This window comes from Eurosta solidaginis, chromosome 2 (genome assembly GCF_040869045.1).
Source record: "Eurosta solidaginis isolate ZX-2024a chromosome 2, ASM4086904v1, whole genome shotgun sequence".
In the NCBI taxonomy this organism is placed as follows: domain Eukaryota; kingdom Metazoa; phylum Arthropoda; class Insecta; order Diptera; family Tephritidae; genus Eurosta; species Eurosta solidaginis.
This window is the reverse complement of record NC_090320.1, coordinates 255,504,882-255,518,242: the sequence shown is the minus strand read 5'-3', so window position 1 is coordinate 255,518,242 and position 13,361 is coordinate 255,504,882. Positions and strand designations below refer to the sequence as shown.

General features: G+C 39.1%; 1 protein-coding gene across 1 annotated transcript in view; it reads left to right on the top strand.

Annotated features, from left to right (window-relative positions):
• Window positions 1-13,361, top strand: part of LOC137241840 (uncharacterized) — a 187,832-nt gene that overhangs the window by 156,112 nt on the left and 18,359 nt on the right. The gene's annotated exons all lie outside the window — the stretch shown is intronic.

The following is a 13,361-nucleotide window of genomic DNA, read 5'->3' as shown; positions in this document are numbered from 1 at the left end:
TTAAAACGCATTTACTAGAGTTGAGTCATAAAAGGAAAAGCCAGCTTGCGTAGAAATTCAAAAGAGGTAAATGGGCAAATTTTGAAAGAAAGAAAATTGATTAATTCGGACACCATGAAAAAACCACACAAAACAACTACAAAAAAACATACATTAACCTGGGTCGATTTGTATATGGACGAAAGTTAACCGATACCGCGCCATCGATTTTTCGATAGGATTTGGGTTCAGGAAAAAAGTTCCACTACGCATAGCCAAACAAATAATTTTCGAGCCTGCGAAAAAAAAATGGCGAAAGGGTAAATTTTTCGACCAAAACGCTCCTCAAAACCCAAAAAATATTTTTTTTTGCAAAAGCTGTTGTAAACACGTTGGCGATAACAATTTTTGGAAAAAAAGGAGTGTTTTGGTTAAAATTTTACCCTTTCGCCAGCCTCGAAAATTATTTTTTTGGGCATGCGTATTGGAACTTTTTTTCCTCAGCCCAAATCCTATCGATAAATCGATGGCGCGATATCCGTTAATAAATCGACCCAGTCTAACATACATACCTACAGTAATAGAATTAGAAATTTTCAAGAAAGTGAAATACACAATACAACAGATTATTCGTCGTCATAAAACCGCCCTACCTCCGCCACGGCTCGCCGTACTCTCCCCCAAAGCCATTTCCGAAGCTCGTACCAAAGGTTTAGTATATTCCTACATTATTTTTAAGTTTTCGTGCTGACCATAGAACCGTAGCCTTTTATAGCATTCTTCATGTTTCATGTTTAAAAGTTTAATATTACTGTTTTTTCTTGTGAAAGGTTGTGTTGAGTGTTTTGCAGCCGTTGAAGGGTAGCAGGCACTAATATAGGTATGTATTAGGTATATTGACGCAGGACAAACACGCGCTGCTACGATGAACCTACCCCACTGTTCAGGTGTACACTGTTTCTTTTGCGTGAGAGAAAATCATTTAAGAAACTTATCCTCTAAGCCCTTCTGGGCTTGAAAGAGGTCGAGTTACCCGAAACGAAGGAGGTTCAGCCATAATGTCCTAGACATTGTCCCGTAATGTCCTTCAAGATGTAATCGGATATTATCTGAACGTCAGTTAAAGTTCTTCTTTATTCTAAATTTACCTTCTGTCATCATAGCATGAATGGGATAGCTGACTCGAAAGTAATGTCGGTCTTTTTTTTTTTTTTTTTGCGGGAGGCTGAAAAATGCCCAATGCACCATAATTGCTGCCGTCGCAGCAAACGTGTGTCCGTAGACTAAAAAACAGCCCCTTTTTGGAACCGTCGTCCACCCCGGCACCACTTTCGCATTACTTCAGGGTGGCGTTCCATATTTTTCATTTTTTAAGAGCCTACTGTTGTCCCTGCGTCCAGGTTCCAGCTATTTGCTCTGAGTGTCCATTTAATCGCCACTGCTTCCCATGCGCATTTCTCTGCGCTCCTTCTCAGCATCCATCAGTCGTGTCATTACTATAAATTCCACTTTGCTCACTGCAGTCCAGCACTCTTTCCTGTTGCACATATGTGATACTACATTTCTCGTGGTAGGTTCCTCCCCAAAGACTCCATGCAAGGCGAGTCTTTCTTCGTGGAAACGGGGGCAGTGGAACATTAAGTGTTCTGCGTTTTCTAACTCCGTGGTACACATTGGGCAATGAGGATCTTCCTCTATCCTACGCTTCCATAAATACTCTTTGAAACCGCCATGTCCAATCATTATCTGCGTGAGATGGTAGTTCAGTTCGCCGTGCTTCCGCTCACTCCATTGAGCTATGTTCCAAACTAGCGTGAAAGTCCAACGCCCTTTACTCGAGGCCTCCCACTGTTCTTGCCACTTAGCTATTGTTTGTGTCCTTGCTCTTTTCTTGTCTTCTTCAGATGGTCGCTCGATATTAGTGTTATACAGATCGGCCATTTCCCTTGCCAGTAAGTCCACTGGGATTTTCCGGGTTAGAATGTAAGTAATAGAATGTAGAAGTAATGTCGGTCTACGAATCAAATAGGTTATCAGTCTTGATAACGAGTTCTAGTTCACTCTAAGTAGGCAATTTGGAAGAAAGGTCTTCTCTCGGCGAACAAAAGTTAATCCGTATACGGCTTTCAACGTACTTGTCCTAACGTACATGTACGCTGTTAAAAGCAAATGAGAGTACTTTTGAACATTTGTGGACCTTTCGCCTATGCCAACGGCAATTTGGTAATGAACTGGAGGAGCTTTACGCAGATATTAATATAGAACAGTAAACTGAAACTTAATAGCTTCGCTCAAGAGGGAATGGCATACCATTAGCAATGGAGGAGGAGAGAAAGCTTCGCAGGTTTGGATAAAGATCTAATCTTCCTAGCCATCTTTTTCGACAACCTTCGCTCTAGAAATGGCTAAAGAAGGTTCCCAGGTAATCAAGCGGTAGAGCTCTATAAGTTTAGGTTATCATTGCGGCAAAACTGATTATCTCCTTTTAAGCCACCGAATTAACTTAAGACTATGCGGAATGGCCCAGTAGTCTCGAATTCCTAATTTCAATGTTTAGGTAATAAGGCAGGACCTTCCATATCGAAGTAAACTTATCTGCAGTAAAATTACTTACTGGCGAACTTCAGTGCTGAATAAGCCGCTATCTCCTTATTATTGGTTTAAGTAAGAAATATATGATTGGACGAATTTGCCCCTCATACCGCACACGCTGACGGCATTCCTAAATAAAATTTGGGAAATCTTATACAGACCCTTTCAACCTAAGCTATAGCTTTTACACCGACTATAAACAGCATTTGCTAAGTCAGCTGCAATGGGAAGCTTTTACGGCCAGAAGTACAATCATGGGTGGGAGTATGGCAGTAGAGAGCCAACCCTCATTGCGGAAAATCTTTTTGAACCAATTTCTTTTTTTTGATGGTTTACAAAATCGACTGTCGGATCTTCCACATACAAGATAGATTCACCCTGTATGCCAAAGCTACAGCTAAAACAGCAACTAACGCCGAAACTTAGACAACTTTTATTTACACTTTCTTACAATAGCACGAGATGGAAGGTTGCCACAGAAAATTATATTTGGGGTCAAAATTTGGGACCGAATAAAAACAAAAACTGTACCAAAAATCATCTGAACCTCCCATTTCAAACTATAGTTGTACCAAACGCTAAGTAATTCGCGTTTTATTTAAAAATATTAATACAACGCCATTTACCATATAAAGTACTTTTGTCAGAATTGTGAACAACTCATCGAAAACCAAATGAGGATTAAGATTGAACGGATAATCTTGATTTCATTGGTCTTTTAATGGGTAAAATCTCCCTTCTCTGGCTGTATACATATATGAAGGTATTGCTGTGATCAAATAATATGAATGACGGCATTCGCGCATTATCAGCCAGTCAGTGTTGACAGAAATAAATTTGAAACTGTGAAGGGCTTTATCTAGTCTATTCAGCCTAGAAATACAAAATGTAGTCACTTTTACTAAATGCTTCACGGCCCTCCCTCTTTCGACGAACAAAAATCACACGGCCGCCGTGGAGTAGACATAAAATATTAAGGAATGGAAGAGTCGAGTGTATTACACTCACGGTTTTTTTCAATTACTACCCCAAGGCAGAAACTTCCTTTTAGCGGGATAGAACGGATCATAAATTTAAGAAAGCTGTTAAAGTTTGGTAGCTTAGGTGATACTTTTGCCATAATATGAGAATTTGCACCCACCATGCTATTTTTTAAACATACTTCTGTTGTTGTTGTTGTTGTGGCAATAAGGACACATCCCGAAGAGCTTGGGAAGTGTTATCGATGTTGGTGGTCCTTTGCCTGATGCAGATCCGGTACGTTCCGGTAACAAGCACCATAAAAGTACTAGCCCGACCATCTGGGAAACGATGTGGTATGACCACATGAAACCTTCTAGGTCAAACCACCCTCCCACCCCTAGATCCATACGGAACTTGGGGTCGCCAGAGCCTCGGCTGTTAAAGAAACAGGATTCGTCACGGGTAGGTGAGATTGACAATTGAATTGGAGTAGCTATATATCGCGCTGGGAATCATTTGAGAGGGGTGCGCTGCACAACCCCTTGAATCAATTAGGTATTTTAGTCGCCTTACGACAGGCATACCCACCGCGGGTATATTCTAAGCCCCTAACCCGCTGGGGCGAATAGACATACTTCTCGTGTTCCGTTGCTGTCCTCAATCGACTACGAAATTAACCATATGATACTGCAGTCGTGTGAGAGAATGCATCTTTTTTCAGGATATGGACCAATAAGCGTCCTATTATTTGTGGCGTTCTTCTTGAAATTTTTAAGATAGGAGCATTTTCCTAGTTTGATATTTAGGATATCTTTTCCGGTAAGTATAGAAGAGATCATATTATTCGTAAAAATTATTCTTAAAAATATTCATGGTTCGAAACATAATGGTGATATAAGGGAGGGCAACGGTAGCGGTAAACAGGAGAAAGAGGCTGATGGATAAAGAGTGAGAGAAGGAAAGAAAGATATAGAGGTGGGCGGGGACTAGAGGTAAAAGAAAGGCGAATGGAAGATAGAGAGGTATGTGTTTAAGGACAAGCGGTTCCAATCTAAATAAAAAGGCCCATTTACACTTCAAATCGATTAAAGTGGCATCCATAACTAAATACACAACTCTTACATATGGAAGGTCCGCGAAAGTCCACTCTTTAAATTTCTTATGCATGTCAAAATATTTTCCCTCTCCTTAAGAAGTTTTCTAACAAACAAATCATAGCTACTATGCAAAATTCGCTAAAACAAACGAAGAAAAAATTAAACAACGTGTCCGTCTATCGAACTGTGTATTGCTATTCGACTCCTAGTCCATACTTAAAGACTGAGTATTGCGCACTAAAGTCCTAGCGCAGAGTATGGCAATTTCAAATGTGAGCATTTATTGTTAGCCATGACTAGCTAGCGCTAGAGAAATGGACAAATAGCTGGACACAACACGACAGTTTGCAAAGTTGAGTCGCAGCGAATGGACGTTTCTACTCGGGATATTCGACTTGAGCACGGAAGTTCGAAGCTTTTGTTCGCACGCGATTACAAAAACAAAGTGAATTGATTAGCAAAATAGTGATGAGAATAGTGAAAAGTTAAGCAAACAAAGTGATATAGAAATGTTTACATATACACACATACAAATAAATAGTATGGCGATTAACGTGGCGTACAATGACCGCTAAAATGGGGCATGTCACCTATAAATGCCGGCAGCGCAAATCGAGGTGTATACTCTTAGGCGTTTAATCCATGTAATAGCAGCAGCAAGAATAAACAATGGCAAACGAGTTTTCGAATACATACCATTTTCAAAAACTTCAAATATCATTTAAAACCCAAAAACTAGCGACAAACAATGCCAAAAATTTGTTTCAACTGCACTTGTCTACCTGCCCACACCCCCTTATCCACACATTGCCTCCAGCAGAACATTCGCACGGCTAAGGATTATCTGTGGGAAAAAGCTGCATATACCCAGCCAGCTCTTAATTCCGCATATCGTACTGTGCGTCATTATTGTTGTTTTATTTGTTGTGATTTAAGGCGTAGAAAATCGATTGGTGTAGCTGTCTCAAATACGAGTGGTGCTGCTGGTGAAGCAGAGGATGGTACGACAATTGTTGGAAACAGTAATATGAGTGAAACAACAAATGGAATTGTGGGCATAAAACAAAATAATAATGTGACTTTTGATGATTGGAAACAGCCGCTCGAAGAACCGCAAATGTTGGATTACACAGAGCAGTTGGATATAATACAACCACAATTGATTTACAATGACGGCGGTAGCGGCCAACAAAATAACAGTACACCAGTTTTAACAGTGCCGGGAATTCCAAATGAGATTCAATTGTAAGTTTTGTGTGTTGCTGTGGAGTAGTTGGGATTTCTATTTCATTGAGGGAATACGTTAGATATATCACAGTTTTATCAGCCGCAAAACAGATTTCTCAGCCAATTTGGTCTACATAAAGCTGACAGAAGAACCTACGGACTCTTCATGTACATATGTTACTCATATGTGAATGGTGTAGCCTTTGTTAGTGCACTTCGCTGTAGTTTTTCTACCAACATAAATATAATGGCCTTAAAGATGGAAAGCAGGGCATTGGAAGACCAGTTGGGGACGAGACCAGAAGGACTCGTAAAATGCTTCTTGTCATTTAGACAATGGAAAAAGATGTAGCAATGCAGGGCAGATTAGCGCGTAAAGAAATGCGCCTCTAACACCAGAGACCAACCCTGAACTGAGCTAAAGTTTATCTACAAGAGGCAATTTCGGGACGTAAGGTGTCGGACTGAATAAACTTATATTGAAATGCGGCTTTTGGTTGGGCAAAGCCAGTCATTCAGGGAAGGGAACGATAACCTCGGCTATGTTGTTTAGCTACAAAAAAAGTTTATTTCTAAATCTGAAACTTTTTTGTGTATGACCAAACCAAATTTGGCTTCAAAAAAACGTATGCTGTCCGTCAGCAGTTTTCGAATGGGAGTGCTCTGTTTTAAGATTTTCTAAACATTTTGGTTTTGTTGTAAAACATTTTTGAGAATTTAGAGATATTGGTCAGTTAAGTTTATAATTTAAACCGGATAGAATTTAAAAACGTAGTAGTGGGTTAGGTTAGGTAAAGAGGGCCTTCGCGAGAATTTCCCGCACTGCCACGCGGAGATATTCTTCTCCAATTTGAGTGCCAGGTTGTGTCCCGTTCGTTATTTCCTACTAGTCCTCAATTTTGATTTATCTAATGATCTTAAGTAGAAGCAAAACATCATTCCCAAGAGTACTGGACATCGGCAGGGAAAATGATGAAGCATCCCATCTGCCCTGTCATCCTGACAGCTTCTGCGAAGGGAGTTTTTCGAAGCATCGGTCCAATAGCTTCCCCTTTCCTGTCCAAACGCGGTCATAAGAACCTTGAGACCTCGCAGTCATCCCGAGTGATCAACAGCAAATCCGTTGCACTAATCTATTGCTCGATTTTCCTCCAAAAACCTTTCCCTTCAAAACGCTACGCACAGGGACCCGTAGTGAGAAGCTGATAGATTTCGAATTTATGTAAAAAAAGGTTTGACAAATTGCTTAAACTTATGAATGATTTACAATTTAGGCTCAAACTCTTAACCGTGTACGATTAATTTTGATGTTTACTACGATTTTGCTCTAGGATAGCTCCAAACCTGGCGGGGACTTGGGCACTATACGCGCCATACCATTCTCGTCCACACAGTTATACAAAATTCCACGCATACAACGTAATTTCTTTGTCAAAGCTTTTCCGGACTGTCTAGATAATCATTGTAAGAGACACGCAAGTGATACTACTAGTTCTAGCACACAATAAAAATTAGTTATGTGCGAAAAAGGCATTATAACCATTTAGCAACTAAACCGAAGATCATTCGTCCAAACCAAGAAACCTCTTACGTCCACACTTATTTTACGAAATGTTGTAAACTGTACGAGCAACTATTCTAACTTAGCGGGATAGCTGGAAGAACTGGAAGTAGCGCCTTCTCTAAGTTTCCAATCAGAAAAACTTTGTTTCTACACTTTTTCTAGTTTAAGTTCAGAAAAATACAATTCAAGTTCAGAATATCCAATTTAAATTCAGAAATTTCCAATTTAAGTTCAGAAAATTACAATTTAAATTCAGAAAATTGGAATTCAAGTTCAGAAAATTACAATTCAAGTTGAGAATTTTCAATTCAAGGTCAGAAAATTTGTCGGGTATTTTTTATTAATCCAATGGAAATAAATGTATATAAGATGGTATCTATGTATTAAGGAAGCATTGGACATCTTAACTCGTTTAAATCAGCTTTGAGAGATAGCGAAGAAAAAACTCTCGCTCATAAGAAACAATTGCAATGCGATCCAGCTATATTCTTAGCGTCACATCCATTGATCTGCACTGAGTATGACAGCGGTGATGATGAAGATATTATATATAAAACATAAACAGTCAACGGAGCGTCTACACTCCCGGAAGTAACGTATAGTCTGTCTGCATAGATCTTGGCGCCATATGTCAAAATATCTCAACTTAACCGCCATCATCATCATTCATCATGAATTGGCGCTTAATCGCGATTTTGGCACTTTCGTAATAAATCATGCCAGCTTTCCCTGTTTTGCGGTAACTGACGACGGTTGGGAGCACCATGAGTGGTCAAGTCTTCCTCCACCTTCGCAACTCTGTGGAAGTCTCTCCTTTCCACTGCTTCCAAACTGCTGTTTCGACTGAAGTACTTTCTTGGCCGTAGCGTCATCATGCACTTGTTGGAAAGAATTATTCTCCATTTGATTTCAAGGTTCAGGATGTACACACCTTGAAGAAAACTTAGGGTACTTGGGTATAGCCACCATTTTGGCAACATGGTCAACGAAGCATCAACACTACCGCAAGTAACATAAGTTAACCCGTTGTGGGTTTAAAACTTAAAAAAAATTATTTTTTTGCGGCTTATGCCGGTGTTTTTCACTTTATTACTTTTACACGAGCAAAATACAACTGAAATACAACTGAACTTCAACTAAACTTAAAACTATATTAGTATGGCTTTTTATTAATTCTTAACGACGGCCCAATTGCAGCGGCGTCGCATCGTTGTTGGTATTTTCATATGTTGCAGTGGTATTGTATCACTGCCAATGTTCCCATCCGCTGGTGACGCGCGGTTGACGTTTGTTGGATGCTCGTATAGAAATATGAAGCTAAGGTATGCGCAGTACTGGCAGTGTGAACTATGTTCCCACGGAGCGGTAGTGAGGCATCAGCATTTATTTCATATGCATGCGCTTTTGTAACTGGAGTGAAGAATGCAGGTGGCTTATGTTGTTGATATCATATCACCAGTAATGTTCCCATGATGTGAATATGCTTAGTCAGCGTTTATCGCATTCTCGTGTGCTGCGATGTGACTTAGAGAATGCAGGCAACCCACTATGTGAATGTTTGTGAAGTTTGAATGTGTGTGGTGTTAACTCCTCCCCTCTTAAAGACGGTTGTCCTCGATCGTCTGAAAAATTTGAAAAGTCCTTACTTCGGGTACTGGGACTTGGGCTTGCCTGGTTGTTTCTTGGCTCTGGCTGCCTTGAGTGATTGATTGTAATGGTTGCTCTGTAGGTTTATTTGTTTTTTTCCTGCAGTGCCTCCTGAGGCTGGCAATGACAAGGATAACTAGGATTATGGTAATCCCTGAGAATATTCGGTTGGCCGTGTTTTCTGTTTGGAGGGACTGGATTTTTATAGTGTTGTTCAGGTGTAACTCGCTAAGGGCTTCGAGTGACAAAAGTTTGGTGAAGCTCTCCTCCCTTGGATTTGGCTGTGCTATTGCTGGCATCACCCTTAAAGGAGGTGTTTCGAAATTCCTATAAGTTCTGCCGTTAGCTATTACCGTCTCATTTTTGAAGTTCAGTATATAGGTGCCATTTATTTTGCGCATATCTCCGCTGATACTTATATTGCCATGGTAATCGTTAAGGAATAGTATTCCTGGGGCAATTAGCTCGTCTCTTGGTATGTGGTGGCAATTTATCATTGGGCACGAAGAATTAAGGCTTTTAATTAGGTTAGTTATACAAAAGTCATTTTTTAAATCTAACAATTCGTCTTGCTTACAAATGCTAATTGAGTTATATTTTTTACAACTAGTTTTTATTCCGAATATTTCTTCTTTATTTTGAATAATATTATTGAATTTTAAATTAATCATTACATCTTTTTTTATTACTGATTTTATAATAAAATTGTTATAAATTACTTCTGTAGTTAATGGAATTTTCAAGACGTACAAAATAGAAGTTGAGTTGCTTAATACGCTAACTTCGGCTAATTCTAGAGCCTCTTCCATTGTGTTGAAGGGCATATTTTCCTTATTAAACTCCTTAATGGATATTTCAATTTCTTTCCTATTCAAAATCATGGAATTTATAATACCTAATCTAGCCCATTGTATGGCATATTTTATGTTAATTATTTCTTCTTTTATAAGCCTAATTTTATTTTGTAAATTTAAAGCGATTTCGTTTACAATTACCTCTTCGTTCTGAAAGGTACTTAATATATCGTTAGTGATTTTCGTTAGATTATTTATCTGCTGCTTAAAAGCATTGTTTATATAATATTGCTTATTATTATTGTTAATTAGTTTTTCTAAATTACCATTTATCATAATTAGGTCGTCATGATCTGGGTTTCCTGCCAGGTATTTCCAGGCAGTGCCAAGGATATCTAGGGATCTTCTTTGTCTGGGACTATGAGGAGGCTCTACGATTTCCAACATTTCAATAGCTTGTTGGGCCTCGTGTTGCAAGGTGGGATAAATAGGATTTTCGGTGGTTAAAACTTTGTCTATCATCTCAGTAATGTTTTGCAGAACTTGACGGTAGACTGCGGTATCAATGATGTGGATAAAGTTAAGGGTGCCATCCTTGATTTTTGAGAAACCATTATCGATGGTTATTAGGTGGGATGAGGAATAGTCGTGAATTTGGACTTCTCCCTGGGTAGTGCAGGCGAGTAGGCTGGAGAGAAGAAAAAAAAAATAAAAATTTTGGGGATACGACCATTTTATGAAATTTCCTTACTCTATTTATTCGAAGTTTTGTGAAATTTATTTGTTAAATCGTTCGCCCATGGCGTGTTAATCGATGGAAAATTCGTTACATGGAGGTAAGATAAGAAATGAGAAAAAGTGATTTTTCTTCTTTTAAAAAAAAATTTTTTATTTATTTTTATTTTTTTATTTTTTGTTATATTTTTATCAGCTCCTTATCAGCCCTTTGTGCACCGTCTTCCCTGATTGGGTTATGACTGTGGAGTTCCTGTCTTCTCTGACGACCTCCTTCCTGTACCTGGGTGTAAGCTTATTGCCTACTCTTTTGTTTATTCTGACATAGATGATGTCATTGGGACTGTAAATTTTGAAGATTGATCTTTTTTTATTGTGGAATTCTAAATCTTTTATTTGTTTTTCAGCTAAGTTTTTTATGTTTTCTTGCCTGTGGTTTTCCAATTGTTCGGGGTCGGTACTTACAGTCCTTCCGAAAAATACTTCTATTGGTTTTCTCTTAATTGTCGAATGGATGGAATAATTGTACTTGCAGAGTGATCTGTTAAGTAGATCTTCGAAGCTATCGTGCGTCCTTTCACTTTTCACGCATCGCATTATTTCTGAAAGGGTGGAATGGAAGCGTTCAACCTGGCCGTTGACAGTACTGGTGTAAGGGGGTGTCTTGTAAATCTCTATTCCGTATTGCTCTATTCGAGCATAAAGGTTATGGTTACAGAGTTTAAGGATTTTTCGTTATCAATAACGATTTTTTCTGGGATACCAAAAGAGGTTAGCAATTCTTGAAGGGGTTGTTTTATATCCTCTGTCGCCCTTGATCTAAGTACTTTCGCTTGGGCGTATTTAGAGAATTTGTCGATGGCTGTGAGGATAACCTTATTGTTTGTGTGATATATATCGATATGGACAATGTGTCCTGGGTAATTGGGAATTGGGGTTGCTTGTATGATTAGGGCAGTCGGATGTCTTTCGTACTTATTTTCATTGCATATTTTGCATTGTTTTGTGATTCTTTTTATTTTAGCAGTCATTTGCGGGAAATAGCATTTATCTAAAAGCTGTTTTTTATTTTCTATTGCATTTCGATGAGCTCTATTATGCTCCTTTATGATTTCTGTTTCTTGTTCCGCTTCGTTCAAGATATCCTTTATGAATTTGCGGGTATAGAGTACTCTGTATCTGCTAAAATGAGTTTGGTAGATTGTTTGGATTTTGCCCAGAATGCCATCTTCGGTTCTTATGCAGTTTGTTGTTGAAGGATTTAAGTATCGTTTAAGTAGGGTGGTGAGAGTTTCCTCCGTAAAATCTCTTTCGATTATGATATGACGGTGGTAGGTGGGGAAAATTATCTTAAATTGGTATGAAGGAATTTCTCCTACTGAAATAAAAATTTGGTTCTTGAATGCATTGATGGGTGCATCGGTGTAGGGAATAAGGGTTTGACCTGAACTTTCGTCGCTGTGTTGGGTGGGTGTCAATGAATTTATTTCTTGTGGTGGTCTAGAAAGTGCGTCCGCTACGACGTTTGTGTGGCCGGGCTTGTATTTGATCTCATAGTTGTACTCCTCCAAGATGGCTTTCCATCTCTTCAGTTTGCTATTGTTGTTCTTGTTGCTGAGGGCATATGTAAGAGGTTGGTGGTCTGTGAAGATTTTGACTACGGCAGGGCCGTAAAGATAGCTTCTCAAAGATTTGAGGGCCCAAATGATGGCTAACATTTCCTTCTCATTTGTTGCGTAGTTTTCCTCGGCCTTTGATAGGGTTCTAGATATGAATAGAATTGGTTTATTATCTTGTTCAAGCACTGCTCCTATTGCGTAATTGGAGGCGTCGGTAGTTAGATGGAATTCTTTACCAAAATTGGGGTATTGTAACATCACGTCGTTGGACGTAAGCGTCCTTTTTATTTTATTGAAGGCGTCTATTGCTTCGCTGTTCATGGTTATTGCTGTTTTTGCGGATAAATGTTTACTCATTCGTCCTTCCTCCCCTCTTAAGATGAGAGTAAGAGGTTTTGCTATTTTGGCGTAGTCCCTAATGAAACGTCTGTAAAACCCAGACATTCCTAGGAAAGATCTGAGGTCCTTTAGTGTTTTTGGTATAGGTACCTTTTCTATTGCTTCAATCTTTAATGGATTTGCTCTAATGCCGTCTGCAGTGACTATGAATCCTAAAAATTCTACTTCCTGCGCGAAGAATTTGCATTTGTCTAGCTGGATTTTCATATTGGCTTGCTCTAGTGTATCGAAAATTATTTGTAAGGATTTAGCATGGTCTTGTTCTGTCTTGCTGAAAATTATGATATCGTCTATGTAGACGTAACACAACTTCCCTATATGTTGCCGTAGTATATCGTCGAGGGTGCGTTGGAAAATTGATGGTGCGTTTTTCAGTCCGAAAGGGAGTCTAGTAAATTCATATTTTGCGTTGTTTATGGAAAATGCGGTTTTTTCGATATCTGATTCTTTCAGGGGTATTTGGTGGAATCCGCTTTTCAGATCGATGACGGAAAAGAACCTATTACGTCCTAGTTGCGCTAGTACTTCGTTTATTTCGGGGATGGGGTACCTGTCTGCAATAGTAACCGAGTTGAGCTTCCTGTAGTCAATTACTAGCCTGTATTGTTTATTTCCTGCAGAGTCTGGTTTCTTGTTAACGATCCAAACGGGGGAATTATAGGGGGAGTGAGATGGTCGTATAATCCCATCTTCGACAAGTTTATTGACCTGTTTTTCAACCTCATTTTTTAGAGACATTGGATAA